Here is a 13,793-nt window from a genome sequence, read left to right as displayed (position 1 = left end):
TCTCTATTTAGCAACTAAACGTGAATCAACACATTTTCCTATGATGAAAATGTAATGCAAACACAGTCAAAATGAAACAAGTCAATACATTTCATACAAAGCTAGAATACACAGCAAGAAATAATAAATCAAACATCTATTCGGGTGACCACTAAAGGTTTGATATGGTTTTACCTAAGGTAGGTTCTTTAGGACTCATTATATGTGGCTCGGTTCTAAAGTAGGGGTCCCTGAACCAGCAGATTCCCCAATCCTCACCCATTATAGGCTCATACGGATTGTGTTCAGTTCAGGGGAACACATTTCCCTATGGTTGCACGGAGATGAAGACCTCACGAAGACATAGGTACGAATGTATTCTAAAAGCAATCCACTATCCTATATGGAGGTGAAAACCTTACGAAGGAATAGCTTCCCACTCCCACTTAAGGGTAAAATGAAACGATTATGCCATGCAATATATGTGAAAATTACTAAGAGAAACTCAAACCAATAAAGCAGACATACTAAATCATTGTGTAACCCGAGATAACAAAGACATTATTTAACACTAAAATAAAACATGAAGGATAAAATAAATGAAGGGATCGTCAATTTAAACTGAATTATCAATTTTTGACAAAAAGACCACAAAGTAATCAACTCGCAGCTTGACTTTCTTATTTTTCCCCAATGGAGTTGCCAAGCTGTCGAAACCTTTTTGGAAATTGACTTTTTATTAAAAAATGAAAATGAAGTCGTCACCAATCCTTTTTATTTAGTTCTGATTGAACCACCTCAAAATTTAATCATAAAAGGTTAGGTTTACCAAAATGATGAATTTTGACCTACAAAATCTAAGAAAATAGGTTCGGGAGTCGGTTACGTATGAGGAAAGGATTAGCACCCTCAGAACGCCCAAAATTGGTACCTAGTTGATTACTTGGTGTTTTGATGTCGAAAATTAAAAATTTGAAAGGAATTTAAAATACGATCCCTCTTAGCATCATGTTATTTGATGGTATTGAAAGAAATCTAATCCAAATTGAATTTTTAATGAGGATTTGTCATTTTTAGTCGATCAAGACGAAAAATCATGACCCGTAAGTTAGGGCACAAAATCTCAAATTTTCAAAAATAAGGACGCTCTCCATTTAATTATAGCTCAAATCTTACAATCTTATTTATTTATTATTATTTTAAAAAAGAAGAAGGGATATTCAATTATTTTAGTTCAAGAAAAAATCGTACCTTGTAAGTTAGGGGCACAATTTATCGAATCCCCAAAATAAAGAATATCGCCTTGGTTTTAATTTCTTCTCATGAGTTATGTAAAAACGAATACATCAATTGAAATGATATGCAATTGAGCATAATGCGGGAATGATTAAATACATCTAAACACAATGGTTAACATGGTAATAACTATAATAAACTAAAATAACTACATAAAAAATAAAACATAGATAAAACTCTGAAATGACTATCGTAAAATAATAATATAAGAACAAAATAATGGTAGATACCATTATCAAATGGTGATGAAGCAGCTTTAATAATATATTGATGATGATAATAATAATAATGATGATAATGATGTAATTAATGTCATGTTTAATAATAAAAAAAACAAAATGATAGTAATAATAAATCAATGATAAAGTAAAAATTGTTTAATTTAAAGGGTAAAAATACAAGTAACAAAAATTAACACTAAATTAACTCTAAATTAAATTAAATTAAATTAAGAATACAAGAATACAATAAGAATAAATGCTTTAAATTAAAATAGAGGCCTAATCAAGCCTATGGTAAAATTTAAAGGATGAATTATGAAAATTTTAAAAATAAAGATTAAAGTAAAATAAAACAAAAAAATATAAGGGCTCAAAAGGCAAATAATCTCAGACCTAGCACATGTCACTCCCAAAGGTTGGTAGTATAAGGACTGGATTGAGTATATATAAAATTTAAGGCATAAATCGTAAAAAAAATAAAAAAATATAAAGGATATGTAACAACCCGATTTTGGGCCTAGTCAGAACAGTAGTTTTGGAACCACTATTCTGGGGCCAGAGAAATTATTTTAAATGTTACTTTATGTGTTATAGCATGATTATATGAGTGCATAAAAAATTTGGTGAGTTAATTTTAGCGTTTGTGAGCTTAATTGTGAAAAAGGACTAAGTCGCATAAAGTGCAAAAGTCCAGTTTTATTAGCTAAAGTTGTAAATTTACTATGAATCATATTGTGGAGGTCTTTAAAGGGAAAATAGACCCTTTTGAGAGAGGTGGCCGGCCATGGGAGACAAAGAAATAGAAAAGTCAACATTTGGTGGAAATTAGGTGATAAAATTGAATAAAATAAAACAAATAGGAAAAGTTGTCATTTTCTCATCTCTCTCCTTCTTTCTCCACCGGTTTCTCTTCAAGAAAACAGCCATGGAAGCTCAAAATTTTCAGCAACCTTAAACTCTTGCAAGTAAGTCTTCTTGGTGGTCTTTCATGATAATTTTTGTATTTTTGGAACCCCTAAAGCTTAATCTAGCTAATGGGGGGACTATTTTGTGAAATGGTTGATAGTCTAGGGATTTTCTATGAAAGGACTTATGTTGTTTTCTAAATTTTCAATGGAAGAAAATGAGTCTTAGTTGTGTAATAAACAACTTTTGTGAAAGGATTTTCATGAAAACACCTAATATGGACCATTTTGTAAAGATGGCAAAATGAGTGATAAGTATGAGTAATAATGAGAATTTTGGGCTGCTCCTAGTATAAAAAGAATTCGGCTAGGCTGGGGTAGTGAGCAAATTTGATAAAAATCGATTTACGAGCCTAAAGGTAAAATCGTAATTTATGTAAAGTCTAAGGGCAAAATGGTCATTTTTCAAAATTGTGAATTATAGAATGTTTTAATTAATTTAATTATTAATTGAGTGAATTTCATCATGTTAGATCAAGAAAATTGATATTTGAGCTTAAATCGGAAAGTACGAGTTATGGGCTAAAATGGAGTAATTAGCCGGAATTGCATTCGAGGTAAGTCCGTGTGACTAAATAAGCATGTTATCCATATTATTGTTAATATACTTGAAATCTATTTTGCTATGATTGTATTTAATTATATGTTGATGGAATATGACATTCCATTGAAACAAGTAAGTTCTATGTTAATAATGCAACCATATTGTTATGATGTGTGATTGAATTGATATTGCATAAATTGTTTTGATTGTGAATATGAGTACACATGATGAGAAATTAATGTAATAAAGACTCTCGGTTGAACATTAGGAATAGATTTGGATATTCATGTCATGACATTGGGTGATATGTGTGCTAGTGTAAGACATGTCTGGGACATGCATCAGTATTGAGACGAGAGCTAGTGTAAAACATGTCTGGGACATGCATCGGCCACGAGATATACAAGCTAGTGTAAGACTTGTCTGGACATGACGTCAGCTTATTGTGTGTTAGTGTAAAACCTGTCTGGGACATGGCATCGACACCGATAGATGAGAGCTAGTGAAAGACCTGTCTGGGACACAGCATCGGCCTCGATATATGAAAGTTAGTGTAAGACCTGTCTGGGACATGGCATCGAATTTGATGTGTTAGCCACTGTAAGACCATGTCTAGGACATGGGGTCGCCATCTTATCCCATGTTTGGGGCTATTGAATATCTTGTAGTATTCCAAATGGTTCAAGAGGAGATGTATGGTTTATATCGAGTGATAGAGCTTATGGCTATGTTATGAGTGGTACAGGCACTGACATGAAATTGATAAGATGTGAATCTAATTCATGTTGTATGATTGATAAGGAATGAATATGAGTAAGCATATGAGCATGTTGAGTAACCCAGGTATGTATGCCAAACTCATGAGAAATGATTTCGGTTTATGATACACATTTGGTCATGATGTAATAGGTAAGTCATGCCTGTCAGAATGATTTTGTGATCACATGTGATGACCTTATGATTATAGGTCTATACTTATAATGTATAAACATGTATTTTTATCAATGTGGTGAAAATGAATTAATAAGGTGTGATAAAGTGAAAATGAATTAATAAGGTGTGATAAACTTAGTATCATTAATTTACACTAAACCAGTTTTGGACAACAGCAGTAGTCCGGATTTGAAAATCCACCAAAAATTGTGGAAATTGAGTTAGAGCCTGAGTAGAATATGAAATTAAATATTAATGATTCTAGTTTCACAAAGAAGAAATGATGTAAGCAAAGGAATTTCATACTATGAAATATCTAAATTGTTGTGAGACAGAGTTAGAATGATTTCGAAATCCCCTATTTTGATTTGAGAAATTCATTGAAAATTGTACAAAAATAGTTATGGGTTATAATTTATATTTTTAGAATTCTTTATAAGTCTATTTTCAAGAGAAATAGACGAGAACATCATCCAAGTCCTGTATTATGAGATAATTATTTTTTTGTCAAAAGGGATCGGAACTGTCAAACAACGAAAAAGGGGTAATTTTAAGGAATAAACTGTACTTATTGGCTAGACCAAAAATTCTGAAAATTTTATAGTAAGAATATATGTGAGTCTAGTTTTAGAGAAAATTAGAGTATATTATTTGGACTTCTGTAGCTCCAGATATAAATAAATTGGTAACTATGACTCGAGAAAACAACATGACCAGAATATAAGTAAAAGTGTAATTATGGTTGTATTACCTTGAGAAGCATGTTGGCATATTGCTTATCATTTTCATATGGACTTACTAAGCGTGAAGCTTACTCCCTCCTTTCCATTTCTTTTATCTTGTCAGGTTAGCTCGGGGTTAGAAATCGTCGAAGGCAGCATCACACTATCAAGTCTCTACCTTTGGAATAATGAACCATAAATTAGAAATTTCAAGTGAGTGGCATGTATAGTGATCTAGTTTATTGACATGTGTTATTATGCTTTGGCCAAACGTATTGGCTTATATTGAGTTATATGTATATGGCCATGAGATGTGGCTCATATTGATTATGGCTTGTAAACCTAGCTATTCATGTCATGTTTAATCTTTATGATACGATTATGTTTGTTTGCCATGCTTGGTTGGTAATATGACATGTGTGTTGGATGTATGCTCTATGACCAATTGAGGTGGTCATAGTAATGTAGTAATTGCACGTTATAAAAACAACGTAATAATGGTTGAACATGAGTGCCCGATGCATAAGTTGGTAACCATAGTATAATGGTAAAAGTGATCGTCAAAATGACAAGTCTTATGAATGTGGATTAAGGAATCTAGGCTTGGTATTGCATGAGTAGATGCATAGCTTGTAATAGGACACATTAATGTTATGAAAATATCTTAATAAAGGTTGTTTAATCACTAAAATGATGCCATGATTTGTGGTTTTAATAGGCATAAGGTTGTAAGGGTTTATGGGTAACAAGAAGGCTTGGAAAATATCCTAAGTGTTGACTACACGGGCTGAGACATGGTCGTGTGAGGGACACGGCCTGGACACACGGGCATGTGGCCCGACTGCGTGGTTCAATTTGCATCCTGACGTCATAAACATAGAGTTACACGGACTAAGGACATGGGCGTGCCAAAGGCACACGGGCGTATCCCTATGTCCACACGGGCGTGTGACCCTGTTCCATGGGAAAATTTTCTAAGTTTTCCTGAAACTTCTCAAAGTTCTCAGTTTAGTCCCGAATTAATTTTGATGTATGTTTAGGGCTTCATAGGCCCGTGTATGGGACATTATGCATGTGTATGAAAAGTTTTGAATTAAAAAAAATTGCAGCCTGGTTTTTGCATGTTTGTGAACGATTAAGTTCGGTAATGCCTTGTACCCTGTTCCAGCGTCGGCCACGGGTAAGGGGTGTTATAGGATCAAATTGAAACAACATAGAAATATACAGGGACTCATAAGGTTATTTTTCCATCCGTGTCATTCCCTTAAGTTTGACAGTGGGTCAAAGGACCAAATCGCAAGGAAATAAAAATAACAGGATAAAAATGAAATAAAATAAAAAAATATGCAGGACTAATTTAAAAACATACTAAAAAGTGGAAGAACCAAAATAGAAAATAGCCCCTCCCTTCAAAAACATGCGGATCCTAGGAAGGGTCGAGTCGGATCGTCGGGTCAAACTCAAAACGACATTGTTTTGGGACTTTTGAAGTCAAGTCCAAAACGGCGTTGTTTTGGGAGCCTATATAAGGTAAAATTTATTTAAAAAATTTCATTTTCCAACCTGCTTTTTAAAATTTAAAAAAAAAACTTCTTTCCTTCCATTTTTTCTCTCAAGCTCCCTATGTCCAGCCATGGAGGCCGTCGCACGTCCGTCGAGGCTACCGGTCATCGATGATGGTGACTGCCGCCTCCGGTGGCCAAAAACCCAAAAAAGTCCGTTTTTGAACTCATTTTTTAAGAGAACGTGATTATTGGGTCAAAACAAATAAAAAAGGATCACAATCCTACCACAACCCTAAGAGACCTTTCTGTTTCTCCTCCTTTTTAACGCGGCTTCAAGCGAATCCCTAGGGATTCGACAGCCTTCTAGGCCAGAGAAGACCATCGACTACGGCAACGCAGGTAAAAATCCAACCTTTTGTATTTATTTATTTTATATATATATGCGATGTTCGAAATAAAAAGAAAAAAAAATAAAAATACCTTCTTCTTTTTTAACAAAAACTGTTGTAGTTTCTTTCTATCTTTTGTGCATGTGTAAAAAAATTACATGCCATTGTTAAGGCTTTTATAGTCGATTACATAATATTCAATTTCTTTTTTGCTTTTTTTGTCATTTCTATCTTCTATTCTCTATTCCTTTTTTCTTCTTTACAAGTATCCATCGCAAGGTCAACAATGATAGGGAGTTGCACCCATGCCATTTCGGTGAAACAATGGCAGGGGACAGTCCTCGAGCGACGTATTTGCTAACATGGCCAGGAGCAGCGCGCTTAGGGGATAGAGGTGGCTAGGGTTTCTGAAATTTTTTAAGATAGTGGGCTTTGGGCTTTTTTTTATTTTAGGGTTTTTTTTATGGGCCACCAATTTTTGTAAATGAACTTTAGTAATGGACTTTTTTATTATTTTTATTTATTTGTTTGTTTTTGTTGGGCAGGACGAAATTGGGCCATTACATACTTACTATTTGATAACGACTGTGTACACTTGCACAAACCCCAGTCTTACACCCACACTCGAAGTAGTTCATGTTAAGAGAATAGCGGAGAAGATTGTTTGGTTGAAAATTTGGAACAACGAACATCCGCTAAGCTAAAAACACAGGTATGAATTCAGTTAAGGTTTATTGCTATAAATATCACAAATTAGGTTGAATTTCAATTTTTTTTATTTTTCATTGTGCAAGAAAACCGTTTTCAAACCGGTTTTTTTTCCACATAAGTGTTTGGTATTGATGAATTGAATGGAATAATTGTATAGATCAAGAATTGGATCAAATCAGAGATAATAGGAAAAAGGCCAAAATTATAGAATAGTCCTTGAAGGTTCAATTTGTTTGTTATTTTGATCAGGTAAATTCATATGGAACTTACTACTGTATTTTATGCTATGTTGATTTTGTTCTATTACATTTATGTGTTAGATTGAAGTGAATAGTAAATTCTACACTAATGATTTGAAATATACTGAATTGTAAATTCATGAGAATATTGGTTATATGGAAATAGAAAATGTTGTAAATGAGATTGTTGACTGAATATATGTATCATATGGGAAATGAAATAGTGAACAAGAATTGATAATGTCATTTATATAGAAATGGTACTCGAGTGAACTTAGTAAAAGGTTAGGATACATATGGCATGTTATTAGGGTTATACACATAACTGAGTAGGGATTTACATGATGTTATAAGATCTAGCATTTGTTGCAAATTCTTAGATTATATGTATTGTAGTTTTAGCCCAGACGAGTAACCTCGATACGATGTTAGCTTGTGTAAGGAAATCTGTTAAAACATCAACTTGTGTGAGCATTACATTCAATGTATCCGAGTTTGTTTTACTATAGTTTCATCGGGCAATGTTCAATTGATTGGAAATAAAATTTAAATCATGAATTGAAAATGAATTGGCATTGAAAATACTTGACATGTAGAATGTTATATGATTATGTTTTAAATGTTGACAATATTTACGATTTGATAACGTAACTAACGTATTCGATTTGTGGTGATGTTTCATGTATATATATGTATTAATGTTCCAAGGAAAGTTAATTTGGTAACAAAATAGAATGATTGTTTATGCTTAAATGATCAAGGTAAGATTTAGTTTCCATATGATCTTACTAAGCATCCTATATGTTGTGACTTGTGAATATGATATGCGAATTGAGCAAGTATACACATCAGATCAAGTAATAATATGAGTGAGTATCGTTCCCACGAGGATCGGATTGAGGCACAAAAGTGGTCAAGTTATTATAATAAAATGCAATTAATGCTATGGTAAGTATGCAGTGGCAATTAAAAGGAATAATGATGTATGCAATATGTGGAATTAATGAATACTTGGAAATGCTATGGCAAAACGAGAGTAGAAATGTAATGGCAATTATGAAAATGATTATATGAATAATATGTAACTAACACATAAACAACTAAGTATGTGATGGAAAAGATACTAGGGCAAAAGATAAGGGTTCTGCGATGTTGAGTGGGAAGGTCGGGATTACTAAGAATCTATTTTGCCTGTCAGCAATGCCTCAGCAAAATCATACTTAACCTACTGCTCAGAAGAGTTCTAAAGTGGACTGCTTCTTTCAAGAGCTAAGACCTTAAGTTACCTTGTCTATGTCCATAAGCCTTTAATATGGTACCTTACACTGTTTCCTTCTGTATGAGCGTTGCCATATGTCTATAGTCTACTACAAGTATATGTCAAGTATTTGTTCATATCATTCAACCACAGTCTAACTAATCTAACCTTTTTAGAATTTAGATTAATTTAAGGGTATGTTGCACAGTCGACTATGTCTAAGGATTGCTCACATACAATTTAAAGAATAAAACAATTGAATGAAACAGTAAAAAATTTAGATTTATATTGCAGCCATTAAAGACAGTTAAAGTTTCATCAAAGTAATCCCGACCCTATGAGATTTAGCTTATAGGTTGGCAAATAAAATTAAACTCAAACATCATTTTCATCACTCTAATTCATGAAGGAACAAATTAGAAATAATGGAAGAACATCGGGAAAGACAACGTTTACTTGCCCAATCCACACTCCAGCTGCGCAGTGTCTTGAGGTGGCTGAGAGGGACTACCTTTGTTTCTCCCCTTCCTCTCTCCATTCAGTCGTTACCTTCTTATTCCACCTAAGGATCTTATCTTTCGTTCACTCTCTAGGGTTTCCTCATTTTCTTCTTTTTATATTTTTTTTCTTTTTCAGGATAATTCAAACAGCCCAAGATTTATCTGCTTCTCTTTTCTCGGCAGGTTTATTTGGTACAACTAGAGTTGAGCTAAAATTGATATGCGTTGAATGCTAACTAGACACCTTCCCAGCATTGCCACAGCATACAAGTTGGCAATCTGACCACCCTTTTACCTTGACAAAACTTCACTACTTTATTTCTTGTTCCTCACCATGCACCTGCCAATACCACAAAACACAGCCCTTCCACAAGCAATTAAAAGTACCTAATATTTAAATGCAACCCAAGTTCTAATGCAAAGCTAAAAATACTAATGGTATATCCTAAAATGCAACTAGATGTACTTAAGTACAGGAAATTAACTAGGTCCAAATGTATGAAATATAACTCTTTTCAAGAGTTACCATATGCTTACCCTATTTGTTTTTCTTTTTTTCTTTTGTATATTGTCACCTTGCAAAACACGTCAAGTCGAATCATTCTGAAGCTCATACTATCCTGTCACCGAATCGGTAGATATTTGATCGTTTTGAGCCTAGGGTTGTAGCATGTAGATAAGTTTTTTGGTATATTCCTTAATGTAAAAGATGTCTTGATGAGCTTAGTAACTTGTGATGATTTGGTGTTGTGATTCACATATGGTGATGTATATGTATGTGTGCTTTTAAGCTAAAAGATGTGATGATTTATATTTATATGTTTGGCTTATGGAATGGTATAAACTGAGGAAGAATTGGTAGTGTGACACCCCAAACCTGACCAAAATGGACCAGCCTGAATTCCAAGCGTTACATTAGATATCATAGCGGCTCTCCAGCTAATGACCACTTGACGCACACCCCTACCTTATAACACCTCATTTATGACTAATTAACAATCATTTATTAACGCGCAAGAAATTTGTGAACCATTTTTAAACTTTTTCTATATATTTAAACCTAAGGGTATTTTGGTTATTTTACCACCTAAGGTTAAACTATCCCGATTTTGTTTCTAAATAGTTACTAACCTTCTATTAGTCATATTATGCAAGCCCTAAAAATTTTAGCTTAATTCAAGTTCATTTACTATGTCTAATTCAAGTTTTATTATTAAGGACTAAATTATAACTTTTACAAACTTTTAGTACATTTTTCAAATTAAAAATTAAGAGTGTTTCTACCAAATATTAATAGTTACAAGTCTAATCCTAAAATATTACCAAGTTTCCCTATCATTGAAGGCTTCAATTAATCTAATCAAGTTTTATGACTAAATTATAAATTAAGCAAATTAGAATACTAGATTACAAAAACTAAAAATCTAACCCCAAAAACTCACATAGCTATTTCCTCAGCCCGTGTGTTGTTTAAAACCTTGATTTTACATATTCTACTTATCCATTAAACTTGAAATAGCTACAATTAATTATCATAAACATTCACACATCTCCAATTTAATTTATTTACAACAAATATGCAACAATTAATCAAAATTTAACACCCAATTACATGCTTAGCAAACACCAATTAATTCACACAAGCTACATACTTTAGCCGCAAGCAATCTACTCCATGTAAGCTTCAATTAAACATTGTTATTAATAAATACATGCTAGATACACCGTGTTAACAACCACCATACGAAAGCTCATTAACATACCAAAAATCAAACATCAATTAAACATAAAATCATGTACTAAAGCAATTATAAAATCACCAAAATTAATGTCCAAAATTTAATATCCAATGTCCATTACAAGTAAAATAACACTAGTCCCAAAAGCATCACAATGCCCCTATATAGTCTCTAAAGTAAATTTCTTAGGCCATTACCGAGCCTTATTCTTGGATTGCCCTTGCACTCGCTTCTCGACTCCTTACGCCTGGAAATTCTCTGCACGAAATATGAGGGTGTGAGCTTAAAAAACTTAATGAATGATAGTAAAAACATCAAGTAATTTGCACCCAATCATGCATAAATCAAAGCAATTAAGCATTAAATTTTCAGTCACAACATGTTAATATTTCACCATAACATCATATGCTATTTCAAGAATTAAGAATCAATTTTTCCATGGCATGCAAAATCATCTTTTAACTCATAAACATTCAATTATATTGGCATAATACATCCATGGCAATAAGTAAATATGTGATCATACATTGGATAAACAGATCTCCGAACTCCCACAAATCAAATACAATCCTCCGAAATGAGTGGGCTAAAGCCACACGCTCCCTATAGCGCCTCAAATAACCTAATGAGTGGAGACTCAAGCTCAATAGTCCCTTATCTACTCCAAAAAAATTAGTCTACCAAGAGCCATATGCTCACAATATCACAAATAATGGTGAATACTCACAAATCCTATGGCATGCCAACTATATCCAATGGATCCACCATGCAATGTTGCCAATATAATCATACATATAAGGCATAAATTTTGATGTTTAATCACTTAATTTAGGATGTTAAAATGCAAGTAAAAGCATGGTGCTAAGCAATTTTAACATCAGTAAAATTAAGCATAGCAAATATCATTTTCCCAATATTCATATACCAATTAGAACACCATTATCAAATGTTCAATAAATCAACAATTCATGCGCCAAATATCAATTTATTCCATACAATTTAATCATGTTAAAAGCATAATACACAACTTATCAAACCAATTGCCATTTTGCTCTTTTATAAAATAAAACCTATTTTTGCAAATCCAACCATCCAATATGAAATTAAGTCATTAATAACACCAATTAAACCTTTAATTTAACACATAATAAGGCCAACTTACCAAATTACCCTTAATATCACTCACCTCCACACTTAGCTCTTTAAGCAAATATATATTCAAACAAGCAAGTTTGAGCTTCAATTTTGATTTGCATGTTCCTCCTCTTGATGTGGAGCTTTAACAGAGACAAAGTATGCATTACAAACTAACAATAGCAACAAGAAACACGAAATTTGATAAAGTATACGAATCTAAATCATTACTCTAAACTACCTTATTGATATTGCACAAATCAGCCGAAATATAAAATTTCTCAACTAAACTCCCTTTTCAGCACCTCAACCACTTCTAATCTCCATTCTTAGTCCAATAACATGTATTCTAAGTGTTAATTTCATCATTTAATTCTTTTCATAATTTTCTGGAAAAATCATCCATGTTCTTGGTCAAATTCGAATTTCTCGAAATTGATCCATAAAATGTGTTTGATATTTTAGTTTAAGATTAAGAACCTCTTATTAGACCTATTTTGAGCTTTGACATCCATTAATATTTGGATTCTAGCTCAAAATTAAAGATTCACTATTGTTGATCCTCAAGTTCAAGAAAGAAGACATTAAAGTTGAAAATCCATTATAATCACTTTAATTAACAAATAATGATTGAAATCAACTTAAAAATAAGTTTAGAGATGAGAATTACCTTCAGTTGAACTCAAATCATTGATTTGGAAGTTTGAATCAAAATGCTTAAAGAAATTCAGATGACTTTTTGCCCAACTTTGAAAATTATTTCGAGAGATTTTAGAGAGAATTTTGGGAGAGAAAAGGTTTAGATCTATTCTCTGATATTTGGTTTATGAAAACAAGCAAAAAAAAAAGTGAAAGAAAAAGCTCTCAATTCGGGTGAAAAGTGAGGTAGATACAGAGTTTTTAAAACTGAAAACCCCCACTTGGTTTTCAAAATTTGGGGAATTTGCCATCAAGCCACTCCCTCTTTTCCCTTGTTTTACAATTTGCTCATTTCCCTCCAAAATTCCGAAAATATGGTTTATTTACTATAAAACCTCTTACACATTTATCTTGTTTTTCAAATTAGTGTCATTTAATTAATATTTTCAATCATCCAATTAAACCCCCATTTTAAATTATTTTTAAATTCCAATTTAACCCAAAATATTTATTTTTACCCAAAAATTATTTAAAACCATAAAATTAATTTTTATAAAAATATTTTTATTTTTTGGAATATTATTTACCAATTTTTTTAGAGGAAATTAAGCTAACTAATTAAGAATATAAATCTCTAATTAACCCGATTAATTCCTAATTTTCACTTGGAACCCAGTAAACTTACCCGAAACTACTAGACCTATTTTCGGGGCCTTACAGGTAGCTTGTTGATAGGTACAAGATGGAATGAAATTTAACACTTATAACTTGAAGAATGCTTGTGAAATGTTGCCTAGCTGAATAGTTGATGGTCATGCATAATGTTTATAAGTCATAACTACGTACATGTGTTCGTAAGTGTTTATAATAAGATTGAAATTGCATGTTTCAAGGTGGTTGACATGGGAAAACTTTGGCATGAAATGTCTTGGTTATTATGTGGTTGTTGGCATTGAATTACTTAGAAATAAATTATGTATAAATAGTAAATGTTTTGGTAGAGACTTGAACATGGATAC

This window comes from Gossypium hirsutum, chromosome A06 (genome assembly GCF_007990345.1).
Source record: "Gossypium hirsutum isolate 1008001.06 chromosome A06, Gossypium_hirsutum_v2.1, whole genome shotgun sequence".
Lineage (NCBI taxonomy): Eukaryota > Viridiplantae > Streptophyta > Magnoliopsida > Malvales > Malvaceae > Gossypium > Gossypium hirsutum.
Note: the sequence above shows the minus strand (reverse complement) of the source record.